Genomic DNA, 16,894 nt, shown 5'->3' with positions numbered 1-16,894 from the left:
CTGCGTAGTTGAAGTAGGAAGCAGTACCGGAAAATTGGCAATATTTGTGTGGTTATAAAGGGACGGTTTTTTTTTTGTTCGTATGGCAGTGTCGGGGCAGGTTCATTATGTGTGCTTTTCTATAAGCCAGATCAATCTCCATTGTTCATGCTTTCTAATCTCGTCGTAAGACTGTTGCAAAATGTTGTTCCCGGTGCTTTCGTGGTTTCGTTAATTGTTTTTTTTTGCAACTTCATAATGTGTCCTAATAAGTACATCACTTTCAGGAGCTTCCAACCAACGATCGGCGAGCTTTCGCTTTCCACCCTCCGTGTGCTGATCACTCACCTACTGGAGCGTTAAATGAAAATGTTAATCCAAATCTTGTAGCTCAGTACAATCGAAACCTCGAATGCCACTTCCTTTCCACGGGAGGGAGTGTCTTGGATCCTTCAATTCTGTGCTCTGAGGTGGTTAATGCAGCCAGCAAGTACGCCTCGAAAGCGAGTACAAGGCTAGCAGGATGGAGCGTATAATCGTCAGGAAAATAGTCATTATTGTTATTTTGTGGCTTTTCGCCGTGTTGCGATGGTGCAGGATGATCGATATTTTATACCTACGGACGCATACACACACACACACGTCTTAGACTTGGACGTTTAAGATGAAGATTGTGTGGTTTTCCTCACCGCACTCTTTGGCCGTGTTTGGGCTATAGGGCTTCCATGAGCCAGGAAATGGTACATCATTTAGAACAACTCTTTCTTTCGGTTCATACTTCGCCTTCTCATCCTGCCTTTAGCCTTCTCATCCTGCCTTTAGCCATAGGAGAGGTCCACGAATTATTACTTTCAATCATTTTAAACACAAATGAAGCCCTTTTCCAGTAGAGGGTTTTTTGTTGTTAAGTTCTGGGACGAATTTTTGAATGATGTCGTCCTAAAGTGGCGACGAATGTTTGCGTTTGAGCTGGATGTACACCTGACATTAATTAATGACAATTCCCGGGCGTTATCGGGCAAGATCTTCTCTACCTTTGACGACCTCTCGTCTCTACAGCAACTGTTGGAATTTTCCTGGAGAAACCTCTTATGTCCAGTCTAGCCTTTCCAGGGACGTGCTGTTACGGTGAGGCGACACTTTCATTTTGTGTCTCCGAAAAAAAAACAAGAACCACAGACGCTTCAACGGGAACGTTTCGATGACCCTTATTTTCGTTCCTTATGGATTCGTTTGAGGTGATTCCTGCTTTATACGCCAACACACACACATTTCGATGTGAAGAAGATGTCCTCCTTGTTTGGGACTTTTTTTTTACTACCGTGTACGCTCTCTCAAGTGCAACCCGTCTGAAGATGGGTATATGATTTACGGATGTAAATTAAAGATAACGATCCATTTTCGGTCACCAGATAGTTTGTCCCTCGCTGCCTGACCCCTTGGCATTGGAAAAGGATGTTCTGTATTGGGTGGATATTGAGAGTGTCTGTGGGTTGTGGTGGAACGCGCACGGGGTTCAACTTCAACATCGTTGACAACGTCGCACTGGATCGTAGTTCAGATTTCTTTGCAGCAGCTTCCAAACGAGTACGATCGAGCGAGTAAAGAAAAGAACGAAAAAGGTGTGTAGGAGTGATCTCTGGAGGAAAAGGTCCGGGGTGTGGGAGATGGAAGGAAGGGGAGGCAGCATAAAACAGGACAACGACAGCAGAAACGGTGAAGAAACTGAAAAGCATAGTAGAATTATGGATAAAGCAAAACGCAAAAGAAACCGGGTCCGTTTGCGTCTTATTATGCCAGGCCCTATGCTGGCAAGCGCTGGCCGATCGGTCTTAACCGTTGTGCCTGTGTTCGCCTATGTGTGTGTGTGTGTGCACGAGAAAGCATATTTTGTGTGTGTATGCGTGTGAGACGTAGGATTTGTATGTTTTCGCTGACCCAAGCATAGCGGCGGTTAACATAAGGGTCAGCAGTAGGTAGGAAAGAGCACGAAGATCAGGCGCGGCGTTGATCGTTCTGGTGGGTGTGTGTGTGTGCTTCTGTATGTGTGCAGACACACGCTACAGCAAGTGGTTACGGAAGGGAGAGCCGCTGCAAGAAGGTAAAAGAAGCGGAAGAATGACGCATCGAGAAGAAAACAGACTTTAAAACCGGTTTGGCAACTTTGGGTTTACTTCTCTCCTTCCACCGTTTACCTCTGCGCTTTGACAATCTCTTCTTCTCTTTTATTCTTTCATATTAAGTTTTCCATCCCTTTCCAAACCCGAGTTTCCAATTTTCCACCCCAAGTTCTGCCCTTTTTTCTCCCTTCTGTCCATTGTTCCAACTCCATAACCCAAGCCGCGTAACGCTTACCGGAACCGAACGCCGCGGCTCAAGACGTAACGCGCTGTAACGCATTGCCCATGGAGTTTACGCTTGCGTTTACGATACGAGTATGGAGTACGATGGCTTTTGGGTAACGTAGGATTAGCCAGCATACATTACGCTAGGTTTCCCTGCAACACGAGATGAGGGACTCTCTCTCTCTCTCTTTGTGTTGTTTGCATGGCGTTACACCAGCTTCCATCGCCGGGGATGTGTGGTGTCATCTGGTGAACTTTTAGGGCCGTGCGTTGGTACTTCATGCTCGCTTTTCTACGCACGATTCCATCGGTTCCGTCACGGTTGTCCCCGGGTGAGTGCGTTGAAAATTGGACAACGATGCAACAACGGGGGCCGAAGACCCGAGAATCTGAAGTGGATGAACGGCTTCGACTCGCGGGAACAATTAGCCTCAAGATGTGGCCGATGACAAAAGCCGCGAAATAAAAATGAACTTAATATAGGATAGTTTGGAATGTTTGTGGTAAAGTTAGGAAAGTGTCCCTATAATTTGTGACGACGCTCCGAGATTTGTATTGTCGCAGTAACATCAAATACGTAAGATAAACCCCAATAGCTTACGGAGCATATTCATAATTGTCATCTGTTAGGGTTTATTTTTCTTAAAATAAATTCTTGAAGCTTAAAGATGGCAGTGTCGCTTCTACCTGTATCCCTAGACGCACACCTGGCACCGGCAGTCCTTTTTGTATTTCTTTTGTTTGTTCTACGGGTTTGCAAAAGAAGGACCTCGAGACGCTACGGGATGAGAAAATGTTAGTTGGCATCTGGGAACCATTATGAGGATTCCCTTAGCAAGACAGCTAAGATCGTTCCCAATTTGGGCTATAATTGGCAGAAATGAAGGGCTTTCTAAGTTGCTCAAATTGAAATGGAAAGAAGGACAAAACGGAGAGACATTGGATTGGACGATCGCGGTGAGGATATATTTGGTATCATTTGGATACCAGATTTCTGGAGCTTCTTCACACAGCTGCGCAATAACAGTACGTAACGAGCGGTACTTATATTGTATGGAAATATAATTATTTGCCAGCTCTTCAACAGCTATTCCATCAAATCTGGCAAACGTCTTCCCCTATCCGGGACGGTTATGGCAAAGACGTCTTATAGGGGTGAAGTAAGACCATTTCTTGAGAGTAATTTTCAAGCTTCACAGCTTCTAACCATATTGTGTGCCCGATGCGGTGTTGTGGAGTGTCCAGTTGCTTCTTTTCGCGCACGCACAGACAACACTTTCTCGCTGTGCTAGATGCAGATAATCGGGCCCTGAAGTAGCAGGTACCACTCGACATTCATTAGATATTCGTGTGCAAATCATCATTTCACTCCTCATTTTTGGGTGGTCAAGATTGTGCGCCATTAAGTCGTTTTTTTCATCCATCGCTTTCGATTGTGATGAAAATATTACGAAAAAATTGACCCGTCGTTACGTCGGTCGTGGTGCATTAGCTACAAGTATTCCTGAGCGGTGAGGAATGCCATAGTGCACGGTACATTGGCATACATATTTTCGACCGCCCCTTTCTCGGCGGCCTGCAAGGCTTGGTGTAGCCAAATGGAGCTAGCTAAATAAATGTCTATTTGTACAAGATGGAGAGAGAGGGAGATCGGTACCACAAAAACGTGTGTGTAATAATAATGAGTATGCTGTTTTTCGCAAAACGGCGCACGCTTCTGAAGATGTTAGCATTTAACACCTCTGGCGGGATTAGTACTGCCCGATCGGTGACCATGAAAGTGGTCGAGGCGAGAAGCAAAAACATCTCCGACAACTACCCCGACTGTGAGGTGAAGAAATCAGCGGCGCGTTGATCGGTTAATAATTCACGCAAAGATCCTCGCGCCAACTCCTCCGGTCGCTGGTGGCTTTTAAAGTGTACGGTATTTTATGTTTCTTTCTTTCAAACCGCGAAGATAGCGCGGTCCCTCCGTGGATAACGATGGAGATGTTTTAACGAAGGTGAGTTTGGATGAATATGAGGTTGGGAGGTTTGTTGATCGCTTGCGGATAGCCGCACGAGTGTGAAGAGTTGACGATGGGGAGAAATATTAATAATTACCAATAATGTACCGAGGAGTTTGGGGTGCTGGTGCACCCTCGTTACAGTTGTGTCAAAGCTGTGAAGAATAAGTGACTCAACCGGGGTAAGTGAAGTTGAGCGTTTTACCAGCTGTCATCAATTATCGTTGCTGGTCCGGAGCAGCGAAAGCCAGAACGAACGAACGGTGCCCAGAACTTGACAACAGTTATTACCTTCTCCCATAGACACAAACACACACGCTGATGATCAGCTTTTCCCAAACGAAGCTAAAAGCTGAGTGAAAGATGTCAAAAAACGAGATCTCATCTTCTAATGCTTGTTCTTTCGGATCTTTAATATCTGTTCTATGCTTTGTAGAGTTGGATTAGCTACCACATACCTCTTTCGGATCGGTAGAAGCAGGCTTAAGTCGATGATGCATATGGACATTTTCGGAGTTCCATTCCAATGCACCATAAATCAAGGGTCGCCGATGCAGCCGCTTAAGACAAGCTGAACACCAAAAGGTTGGTTACCAGCAACCGCGTCTGACGCAAAGTCGTAGCGTTCGCTTGATTTGCTACTAGCATGGTTGGAATTTATCATATTGAGATGTTTGGAATTCTTGCATCGGAGTTCTGCTTCCTACGAGCGTCTAGCGGGTTTTCAAGGGTCACATAAGCCGGCCAAATCCCTCGAATGTGCATTGTGGGGAGGCTGAGGTTACAGACAGGTCGTCTCTTGCTGACTGTAAACCCCTAAAACACCAGCTTAAAACGTATAACTGCAAGGCAGCATTCGGGAGCTACCATTCGGAAATTCGATATTTTATTCGACGTGTATGAGATCTGCCGTGATCGTTCGGTAAGAATTTGTTTCTATTTTCCTGCTCTCGCGATGCTTTTGTTGTTTCAGCTTTTGGTGGCTTACATTTGGAGTTGAAAATTCGGAACTCGCCGTTGAGCTCTCTCCAGGAGGTGACGCTGGTAATGGGTTACGGGCAGCGAGCGTGTTTTGATAAGCATAGCGACGGACGGAACAAATCAGCTAACTCGTTACACTTTAACCTTCCTGTTCCATTCTCATTCACTGGGATATGAAGCACTTCTTTGGCTGGAAGTCTTAAACTTCAGATCCTTCCCGAGCTGACAGACCATCGAACCTGCATCATGAAAGCAACGCGAGTGCAGTAGCGCAAACTCAATTTCACACTAACGCTTCTTCTGAAGTACACCCCGATGCTCGGTGATCGTTCTGCTGTGTCCGGTTCATGCAGACCTAAGGGCAAGAAGCCGTCTATTTTCGGCATTTGAAGGGTGGGCGCAGTGCAACCGCCATATCGCCGTCCCGTCCGTCCGTGTGTGTTTCGAAATCACCGAACCGGGATGGGATGGTTTATTTTTTTGTGTGTTGCTGCTATTGCAGTGAGTTGAATGCCGTGCTGCAGCTTTTGGAAGTGAAAGAAAGGGTTTTTATTCTTCGCTTAATGCATTATGCACGAAGTGATGGCGAGAGTAGCGCGCAGCGAACGTCGATGGGCCCGCAACTGTGTGTACGATCGTAAATTAGAGAATTAGTTGCGTTTTCGGACCACGAAAATGCAGCGAAACATTGCTAGCGGGCAGTAGCCGTTTAAGGGAGGAGAAAAGTGTATTTCTTCGGGGGGTTGCTTTCGTCTCCAGAAGTGTTGGCATAAGGGAGGAAAGACAAATCCGCGCTTCTGTGAGAGCTGGGAAATGTTGTTTCATAACGCTGGCCGCTCGTATCGGCTAATGAACTTGAGTGGAAAGAACGTTTTTTTGGATTCTTCGTCTTTTCAGTAGGACGGAACAATCAAGTTAGTGAGAAAAATGCTAAAATTTACAATGGACCACGTTGCGATACCTTCTCCGGTTCACAGTTAAGGTGATTGAGGTTATGAATTATTCCAAGCCGTTTGTTCTTGATTTCGAGCGAAACGTCCATAATCCTACGGCAAGGTTTAAATAACGATCTCCCAACTGTAAGTATGCTCACCCGAGCATTCGAGGGCAATTTTTTAATTAAAACGACATCGGTTAAAGCTCCGCCAAAACTCATCAACACCACGATTCGTTAACGATTGACACGACACTTGCGACGTACGCAATTAGATAGCATTTAATCCGCGCGTAATGGAAGTGTCCAGTTTTGTGCGGATGGAACGCCATCCATTGAGTTACGTTGTTGGTGCTTAATTGTTAATGGCACATTTTACGAGCCTCTTACCAAGGAACAGATCGTGTGTGTTTGGTTGTGCCTTGGTCTCATTAGGATCAGATCGTTAAAGTGTGTGTATATATATAGATAGTTTGCTAGGAAAATTTACTGATCCGCTTCCGGTCGTTTATAGTCGAGACGTGTGTGTGTGTGTCGTGCAGGAACACGTGTGGATGTTCTAGTTCTTGTTCTCAGGCTAAACATTTCAATTAGCCGAGGGGGGTGTCCCAAACGGGGGGTGAAGCGAACCTGCTGAAGTTCTCTAGCTGGTCACTGACCGTCCAAAGTCCCCAGGGAAAGTGCGACTATTCAAGGCAGGTACCGGAAAAAGGGTCCCATGGAGAGTTGGAGGTTAACGCATTTTGCTTTGCTTCTTCCGGGGTGAGTTCTCAAGCGTATCACATCAGACTACAGGATGAAGACCCTTTGGGCGAAAGAAGACCCCAAAGTGAGCTTTTCGGGAGGGGTGAAAAAAATGGAATGTTTTCTGCACCACGGGTACACATTTATATGCAACGTTATTCAAAACCCGTTCCGCTGTTCTGAGTTCACATCGGAGACTGGACCGTTTCGGTGCTGTTGTGGTCAGAATGCAACAGATCCGCAACAGAGGAAGTTCAAAAACCGCTGTTGTCTCACCCGATAAGCTTGGAGCTTTTTTTGTTTTGTTTGGGCCGTAGCGAGCATTCCCAGATGTCCGAATGCACTGGTGGCGAAGACAGAGAGACAGACACTGTTGGGGAAGGTGTCAGATTACCGAAATATCGCAGGGTAATACGTTTTAAACAGGCGGAAATCTGTGGTTTTGGGGCTTTGTGCTTGAGCAAACAGTCGCTCGTTACGTTGGAGTTCTGAAGCTCCAAGCGGAAGTCTGGCTTAAACCACCAATTGGACATGGTGCCGAATCGAGTATCTCCAGCCTCCAGAAGTACTACAGAAAAACCACCCGTAACAGGAGATAGTTGTGTTGTGGTCAGATCTTTTGGGGTGTGTGTGTGTGTGCCTGTCCAGATTCGAATGAGATGTGTCCATGGCAGTGAGCTGCTAGAATAATGAGAGAACGGGCCATAGAACAAATAATGCATTGAAGGTTCTGAAGGTGCCGATGAAAAGGCAATTTGTGTGTGTGTGTGTGTGTTGATTTCATGGACTCGGTAGTCGATTTCCGTCGCGTAAGATACGGCTCTGCTTCAGTTTAATGATAGTCCCCATCGCTAGAATACCCGATTAGCTGCAGCAGGGCTTGCTGCAACCTTCGGAGTTCTCGAACCTCTCGAGTGCTCGGAAGTAGGGAGGAACTTCTTATGTTCTACTTGCGCACCTTTCGAGCCCCAAAATGTAGATCATCAGCAAACCGCGCGGTGTATACGCAACTCGCGGAGGTGAGTCGCAACTTTTTGGTGCGTTCGTTCTTTCTTTACACAGCAATTATTGGACCAACCTTCCCCTGCATATGCAAAGCGCCCGTGCAAGAACAACGAGAACCTCCATCACCAGCAAAACCTGGCTACTGAGTGGCCACGAATTAAGCCAGCTCTCGGGGCTTTTTCGTTCGAGCGTTCTTTTGGCGAGTGATCGTGCCACAGCTTTCGGCTGCGATCTCCTCCGAAGCGTCGTAATTGTTCTAGGTTATGCGTGATCACGATTTTTAATTTCGCTTTCCTTCGCGGGTATTGTTTTTCGTGGCTATTTTTCCACCCCGCCGATTCCAACCTTCAACTTCCTCCACCATGCATCTCCCATGCAAGTTAGTCGGTTTGGCTTACAGTCGCTCTGGCCACCGTGTGTTTCTAGCTTCCTTTCTTTAGTCGGGTCTGCTCGAGCATGACTAACACGTTTTGGGGCAGGTTTTTTTTTCGCTTTTAATTTTTGGTTACCGATTTACCAGAGCGATTCTGCGAGAGATTCTGGAACAAAAGTTTAATAGGGACCGTTGCCGGCGGTTTGCGTGATACGGCCGCCAGGGCCGGAGCGAAGGTGATGGATTAAATGGTTCGTGTTTAGTGTGTGTGTTTTTCAGCGCGCCGTATCGAATTCGGTATGTTTAAGGGATTCTGTTTTGTGCTACGCATTGACTGGAAATAATAGCATAATTTTATGGCGTTCTACGCGGAGGCGCATGTACGGGCTGACGAGTTCTAAACGCAAAACGAAGTCAAGATTTTCGGTTTAAGTTCAACGAAAAGCTGGCGATCGGTAGTATTAAAATCAGGAAATAGCTCACATTTTTTTCAAATGACACGCAACCCAACCTCATAATCGTTCATGAGTAATCTTCACGGCCTAGACATTTATGTCTATTTCGAAGAATTATTTGAAATACATTTTAATCTACGAAATTGAATTAATCTGCTACCACGACGGACCAAAAATGGTAACAGGATCGAACGAAGGAAGTCACATTCGTATGGCTTTGATGACTCATAAACCCATCGGCCGCCGCTTTGCCGAGGGAGTTCTCAGGCTGAGTCCTTTCCACCGGCCAGCTCCCACTGGAAGCTTAAGGGGCGACACGGCACCCCAAAACACCTACGCTCGCTATTCTCCCATATCATGGCGCTGGAAGCCAACTGTCATTTCGCTGGTACTAATTTCAATTTCTTTCCGTTGTTCTCTCTTCTCTCGTCACGACAGGTAAGCAACGTTGGGGACATCCCAAGGACCATCTTTGCTGCCACCAGACACCAGCCGCGGTCCGTTCTGCTGTCTTCGTTCCCATGTTGGAGTTTCTGCAGTAGGTGGGAAATGCGTGGGAACTTCACGGACACGATGTAGTGTACGCGAGCACTGGCCCCGACTCATATTGACATCTCTTCGATGGCAAAGCTTGCGCCGTAAATCGTGGTGGCGTAAGTTTATGCGACACACTGCCATATCCGAAACCGAAGCGCGTGGTATGTTTGATCGTAACAGGTTTGCTGCTGAGCTTCTCGGAAACGGAACAGGTTGGCCGGAGTTGTTGAACGGTGTTTAGAATATTGACGGTAGGATGATAGGCTTTGGAAGCAATTTAAAGATCTACTTTCACCGCAAAGAAATTGAATCGAATTGGTGGATTCGTAATGGACATATAATTGACTCAAGATTTCGATCGATCGAGGCGAGAGAGAGGCCTTTGTGGAGGATCAGTCACAAAATGACCCGAGACGAGTCTCGCGGGAAAACGCGGGCGCCATCTTCATGCAAATGATTAGTTTGCAATCTCGCGGTGATGCTTCGATAAACGGGTGTTCCGAGCGATGAATAGAAATCATTTCCGGTGGGTATGTGTTTACGTTGTAATTTACTTCTTTTCGAATGCTCGAAGTGCTTGAAGACGATTGTTTTCTCACTAGCGCTTCTGTTTCGTGGGCTTCTCTCGTGAGCAGTTGCTACCGATAGCAGCGATGTTAAAATTACGCTGGCGAAGATCGCCATCGGTAAGTGATTTGTTGCAATCACACGTAGGAACTCCACCGATACACGGGATGGCGGGAAAGTTTAAATGATTTGGTCAAAATAGTCCCTCCGCGTGGATGGATTTACGTAACGTAAACGGGAACAGCATTGATTTGAAGCGTTCATTTGGCACACGAAGCGAAAGGGGTTTGAATGCGTCGCGTGTGGTGTTGCTTTCCGTTTGCGCCTGCGGGTGGGCCTCGGAAACAAAATTGCATCCCATCGGGTGGTAGTCACATACTAGCGAGAAAAAAAGGTACCAAGCGGGGTACGGAAAGCATTTGAGATCCGATTTTAGGTCATTTGGAGCGCTGGATCCAAGAAAATAGCGCACCCTGTGTAGCGTGATGTAATTCGCTTCGAATAAAATCTGCGCGCGCGCGCGAAATTAAGCCGATAGTAGGATTTAGTGTAAAATATCGAAATCACTTTTCTTCATTCGTCGTCGCCACCTCCCCCGGGGGCACAAGGCGAAGGTGTGTCTGTGTGTGAAGGATTTAATTAATGATTGCATGCCGGGCGCAAACCACCTCATCAGCGATCATCGAAGGTTAGTCCGGATTTTTAAGGTGCTCAGGCAGTCCCTCCCGAATGCATGAAGCAAAGATCATTTCGGAGAAACGTGTTGTTGCTGCCGTTGTGCAATCGGAACTGTTTGAGCAGCGAGCGTTTTCGGGGCGTGTGTAGAAAGAAGATGCTCCCGAGACTTCCGTTTGGATCAGGAAAAACAAAACGCACCACTTGAAGGCGTCGAGTTGTGATGCAGCTCAGAGAGAAAAATTAGAAACGAAATAACAAAATCATCCAAATACGGAAGAGTTCAAGTGGTGGCCCGATGGGATTTGTTTACAAAACGCTTTGGTAGGAAAAAATCGGGAAAATCTTCATTCAACCTTTCTGCCACTTGATGATGAGTTTAGCCACTTTCAGAGCTAACCAATGCTGTAAATGATGCTGTTACATTGCTGCATCTTCTTTTTGCACGAGCGGAAGTGATCGATTTTCGGCAACCGGCAGTGCCAGAGGTCTCGGTCGGTTGTAATCTGTTGGTCCCAGCCCCGACCGATAAACAGTGGCAGCAGCGACGATGGACAATAATCTGCCGAATGCGGTTGGCGGGTTCGTTTCCTTGGGAAAAAGGTTTTCGGCTGCTCGTGATGTATAATTTGAGTGTGGAAAAACTTTTTTTTCTGTCAAAATCACGTAAGGCACGTAATGGCGGTTTACAAGGTTTATAATTAAATTCGCAAAACTATTACGGTTAAGTGGTGCTGGATGGTTCGTGCCAGCTATAGTTTGGATGTTCAATCAGAGCAATGTTATGGACGGAGAGCAACGGGAGGATGTAATAAAAAAAAAGGTTTAAATGTTACATAAAACACCAGAACAGTTCATGTCGGCACGCATTAAGGCGAGTGAGCAATTGCATGTATTTCGCCGATTTTATTGGTAAATTGGTAAGGGCGGTAGGCAAAGGCGCGTGACCGCTGGCACAAAACATGTGCCCGTGCTGATGTGATGCCGAATTTTCAACACCCAATTACAGTCGCTGGTAGATCGAAGATCGGACGCGCACTGACTTGCCGTTTGTCTAGCGAGGTGCTACAAAACGATTTGCACACTCCTGATGGTCTGATCTGTTATCTAATACGCCCAAGCGGGTCAGCGTGGCACACGATCCTAAGGGAGCAGGATTGTGACTTCTTTCGTGCGTCACGAAGAACGCGCGGCACCAAGCATTCCAGCACACAAACCCGATCGTGCAAATCTAAACAAATTTGCACAATAATGTATGTTACGTTACGTTACGTTCTTTGGCGCGCAGAACCCGGCTCAGAGTTTATGAGCTCTTGAGTAGCAGCGCTGATGTAAATACTCTGACCGTAAGATGTGGGGGATGCTTTGATGCTAAGAATAGTGCGAAGAGCCATTCTTTACGCCGCTGTAACGAATGTTGTAAACAAGGTCCTGCTGGCTTATTGCACGCCTCAAAGCTATGACTTCCTTTCGAAAAATGTCTAATGAATATCTATCTCCTGTTTCGCCAGCGTGCTGATCGCAATCATATCCCATTATCTGCAATAATCTTTTTCCCCGGGATTATGGTTTGTTTGGGCGATAGGTTTGTTGTCGGTGCGAAGTCGCCGGGTGCGTTCCGATATCGCCTGTAACGCTCTCTCGCAAGTAACACATGACTCAGATTACTAGCCCATTCACAACCGGAAGTTAGGAACAAATCACGATTACAGTAGTTCAACATATGCTGCTTACACGCTCTCGGAATCGACCGGAAGAAACTTATCCCAATAAACAAACAGCAAAGGAACGCTTGAGTCGATTCAGCATTTGTCGAACCAGGAGACTCATTTGATGAAGGCCGCCTCAGTGTTTGAAGATACCGAAGGGTAGTAGTTCGGGTCAAATGCTATTGAGCATGATCACTATCAAGACCCTGTACACGGCCACAGGAACTGATAGCGTAAAGAGGGCCCTTTATCTTTATTGTCCCGTGGGTGATGCTCTCCGGGCAAGTGCAACCGAAGAAGGTGGAAGAGAAGGACCATGGGCAATTGAAATTCGTTTGCAAGATTCCTCTTAAGGTCTGCTCGGTTTGTGCGATACGTGCTTAACGCTGTGATGGACACAACAAAGATCGTCTAACTGTTAATGATGGAAACAGATGCGTCGCTGTTTATTTATACTTGACCCCGAAATAAGCAGATATCGCATGGTGGGACCTCCTGCCCGTTAAGAAGCGAGATGGCTTGGGACGGAAGCAACCTCTTCGCTTGGGTCAGTTCGATCGAAGATATTAACGCACAGACACACATGTGATGGCGGCATCGGCGCACCAGCCGCCGCACGCACAAAGAGCGGTTGTCTGTATGGAGCACCCAATCATTATCGCGTTTAACTTCCTGGATGGGTGTCTGGTGATTGTTTTTTTTTTGTTCGCTGAAGGGACAAGAAGCCTTTGTAGCTTTACCAGACAACCCGATACCCCCGGTAGGATCATGTTGATCGAGAGAAACACTATAGGCCTAACAGTTATTTATGTGCATAAAAGATTACACTTGTTGGGTGCAAGCTTCTCAGAAATTCCTACAACCCGTTATGGGGATATTACGGAACTTCCTTCTATTTATACTTGACGTCTTTGAGAAGGTCTTTGCGCAATGCGTCATCGCCAGCGCCATCTATGAGCAAAAAAGGTTAAGCAGCTGATACTAATCAGCTACTCCAGACATCGAATGGCACATTGTACTTTACAGCTGAAAGGTTAACCATGAATGAGGGTAGCAAAACAAAAACTTGAATCAAATTAATTCCAAGCCCAACTTCTGGACAGTGTCATTCATAGGGTCATTCAATGCTTTGACACCTCGTACAAAAACGCACACACACACTCCGCCACAGACCAAAGCTTAAGCTGGTGTGAAGAAACAGTCCCATTACAAATTTACTTATCTTGCGCGATAGGAGGGTCTCGTGGTGATCGCCCAGGCTGCCTATTTCGTTAAACCTCCAATCGGCCCCGGTCAATGTGTAGGCGCGCTGTCATCGTTACGGGTAGCTCAAAGGAACGCTTCCATTCAGTTTCACCCATGTCACGCACGGTTGCACGACGGAGCACACACACACACACTAACACGCACCGATACGAGCCGCCAACATCATCTTTGTTGTCGTCACCGCCATTCATTCATGCCCTGCGATATATTGTCCGAGTTTCATTGAGAAAAATTAATTCAACCCTCGGCCGGTCGAGCTCTCGCGTATCACCACAACAACTGTCTTGGTGTGTCCATTGGTTGGTGTAAATTAGTCGTGAAGAGACACACCGTACGCGAATAGGGGACACCACCTGGTGGCGTAAAGGGTGCCGCCCCCCCGAGGGGATGTTTTTGAATTTGTCAACTTTTGTATGTAATAGAAAGGAACGAAAAAAGAAAAAAAAACTGTGAGCTTTATAACTATGTGTCACCATCGTCAGCTTATTTATATATTCGCTTCGGAACCGCTGTGTAGGCTGCGTTAGGGAGGACCGGTTCAGCTGGCGGTGTCCATATAGCTGAGCCACGAATGGCAAACGAACCGTTGGACTTGGTGAGCCTAGAAAAGGTAAAACATGCTCCATGCATGATCACTCGATCCATCTCCTGCTACTGCTGCGCATGGTTCGAGTCTGCTCAATGAAATTCAACTGGCTAGTTTAAATTAATTACAAGCCCTTTTGCGAAAGATGAACGCGTGCGTGTGTGGTGAAAAAGAAGAGCCCACCAGCGCGGGGTAAGATCTTCGAGGTACGATTTTCGCGCTTCATTCGGTGTGGATGAATCGCGATAATCGGCAACCATCAGGCCTAATGAATCATGAAGTTTTCGGCGAGCTCGCTTCTCAAAATTTGATTAACTCCCCGAAATCCAGACTCCATTCAAGGTGGCGCGTGTTCGGCTAGCAATAGAAGATCGAGTTGAACAGCGGAAAAATCTTTCAATCATAAGAAAGTAATGAAACAGCCGTTACCTTAATCTTTTCGAATCGCTGCTGCTCCGCCTATTCCTAATCGATTTTCGGTGAGGTGAAAATGGACGATTCTTTGGGGATTTGCATGAGGAAAAGCTAAGCAAGTTCATCGTGGTGCTGTGTGTATATCTTTCACATCCGCTGTCAGCCGTGGCAAAGGGAAGTGCGTCTGGTTGACGGGCACTCTCTACCTAAAGACCAGGATGATTCTTGTTGGTCGTTTCGAGTTATGCTAATGAGTCTCAATTTGGCGTGAATAAAGCACGTCCCGGGAGGGCTCCTACATTATTTGGACTCTCTTGTTTCGCGAGACCTCCCGGGCTCGGATCATTATCCGCATGCAGTAGGGTGGCGATTTGCATAACGAAGCTTTTTGGACGCCGTTTGCCTTTGAGTGAGTTTCCATGTTTCCATGCTCGATGGAAATTTTCGGGGGATATCTTGAGCCTGGTGATAGAGGTGAGCTTTTTCGTCTACTACTATTGCCACGTCTGTTGTCATGATATGCCGTTTGTTATTGAAATTGATTACGCAACTGCTTGGTCCACAGGCGGCATGAACTCGGATAGTCGTGAGAGGAGTAAACAAAAAATCGGTAGAAAGGCAAGCTTCTCAATTATTAGCCGGCGCCTACATGACTCGCCTTTTCGGCACTATGGTTCTTATGGGTACGACCGCTCAATATTCCAGCACACTTGGAACACGATCGCGTAGGTCTCTCTGTCGTCTCATTTCGTATGCATAGGCTCGCTATATTTTTGACCGGTTCGTCTTCGCCAGCTTATCTACGAACAGCGGCAGCAGGAATCGCGCGTCTTTCCGTTTGTCATTAATTTAAGGTTTTATTACATCGATAAATTAATATTCACAACCGAGAGCACGCGAAGCGCTTGGACATCGAGATTTGAAGAGTTGAATCTCCATGGATCAATAAAACCTTCCTCAACATTCTGTTGAAGAGCAAAAAAAAATAAATTGGGATCAAGCTCTTCTAATAGGATCTTCACGTCCCATAAGCGAAAAGCCCTTCCGAAGGACTGATTAGAGGGTTCAAGTTTTGAGCAATTTAAGAAGCTACGGTCAACCGGTTGGAATCAATTTACCGAGACCTAGAAGCAAGAGACGTAGGATAGAAAAATCTCCTATCAAAAAGCAATCGCACCCGTAGCTAATAGCATCCGGAGTTTGGTCGATGGCTTCTGGCCGATGGTTTGGTGCCGCGTTGATGATCGAGATAAAGCGCATTGTCCGGCCAATCATCCGCCATCATCACCTCGCTCGCGACCGCAACCAATGCAATCAATCTCTCTGGGCTTCAGCCAGAGAAACCGAACGGAAATGCCATGTGTTTCTAATGCCTGCTCACATGGCTAAGCTGTACTGCTTCGCCATCGATCGTCCGTTGTTGTCTGGCTAGCGTTGACATACGGCCGAACAACACACGCAGACACACCTTAAGCTTCAATCAACCTTGGCCCGATGCGCATCCTCACGGTCACAGGCCTCGATGATTCGCTCATTTTCTCCTAATTAAATTAAATCAAACCAACCGAACGCAGCAAAGCATCCGTCAGACCTGCCGTGGTTGAGCGGACCAGTACAGAAGAGTGGGTTATGAAGACCGGCAAGCTTTGAAACCATATCTGATGCCCTTGAAAGTGGTTGGTGTTGATGGTGGAGGTGAGCTTTGTAGATCGGACGAAGATGCCAACAGCTCGTGATGCGCAGAGCGTGAATATTTCGACCGGTGTGGGAGCTTTTTTGTTGCCTGAGAAGGTTCTGCGAACCAGCAAAAAACTCAACGCTAAAGGTCCTCAAAGATATTGCGAAAAAAAAAGTCGAGACACACGGTGTTGCGTGATAGATTAAGGTTACCTTGGTTGTGGGGTGCTCTGCAACGTTAGTCCCCCCTTGGTTCCTTTCTCCCTTTCTGACTTGGGTGTAATGTTTGGGGTCAATCAAGAAATCGGGACGGAAGTTCATCGTTTTTTGGTATTTAGTTTCTTTTGTTGTACGGCTCGGGAGTTAGAAGATTCAATTGTTCTCGGTGGAAAATGGAAGATTGAAGACGATTAAGCCACCCTGCGAGGCGGCCTGTAGGTGTTTTGGGTTCAGCGAAGCAATTTTGACACAGTGTACAATCTGTCAAAATGAGCACACACTGCTCTCCCTCAGCCAGTGTGGAGCTCTCGTCAACGTCACGATGTGCTAAATGGATAAAGGCACACAGCAAGACACGAAACCGGGGATTCATCTTGAAATCCGGCGTTCGTGACTCGTGTACTACTACGAAAGTCACCACC

General features: G+C 46.6%; 1 protein-coding gene across 4 annotated transcripts in view; it reads left to right on the top strand.

The window, feature by feature from the left end:
- The window catches only part of LOC118513151 (semaphorin-1A), an 88,536-nt gene that overhangs the window by 15,639 nt on the left and 56,003 nt on the right, over nucleotides 1–16,894 (top strand). The window contains exon 1 of one of the 4 annotated variants that reach the window (XM_036058597.1): nucleotides 9,317–9,885. The exons of the other annotated variants lie outside the window; for them this stretch is intronic. The gene's annotated coding sequence lies outside the window, so the exon portion shown is untranslated. Of the gene's footprint in view, nucleotides 1–9,316; nucleotides 9,886–16,894 lie in introns of those variants that run through there. 4 annotated transcript variants of the gene reach the window in all.

Source organism: Anopheles stephensi, chromosome 3, assembly GCF_013141755.1.
Source record: "Anopheles stephensi strain Indian chromosome 3, UCI_ANSTEP_V1.0, whole genome shotgun sequence".
Lineage (NCBI taxonomy): Eukaryota > Metazoa > Arthropoda > Insecta > Diptera > Culicidae > Anopheles > Anopheles stephensi.
The sequence above is the reverse complement of the archived record's forward strand: the minus strand, read 5'-3'. Positions and strand labels throughout refer to the sequence as shown.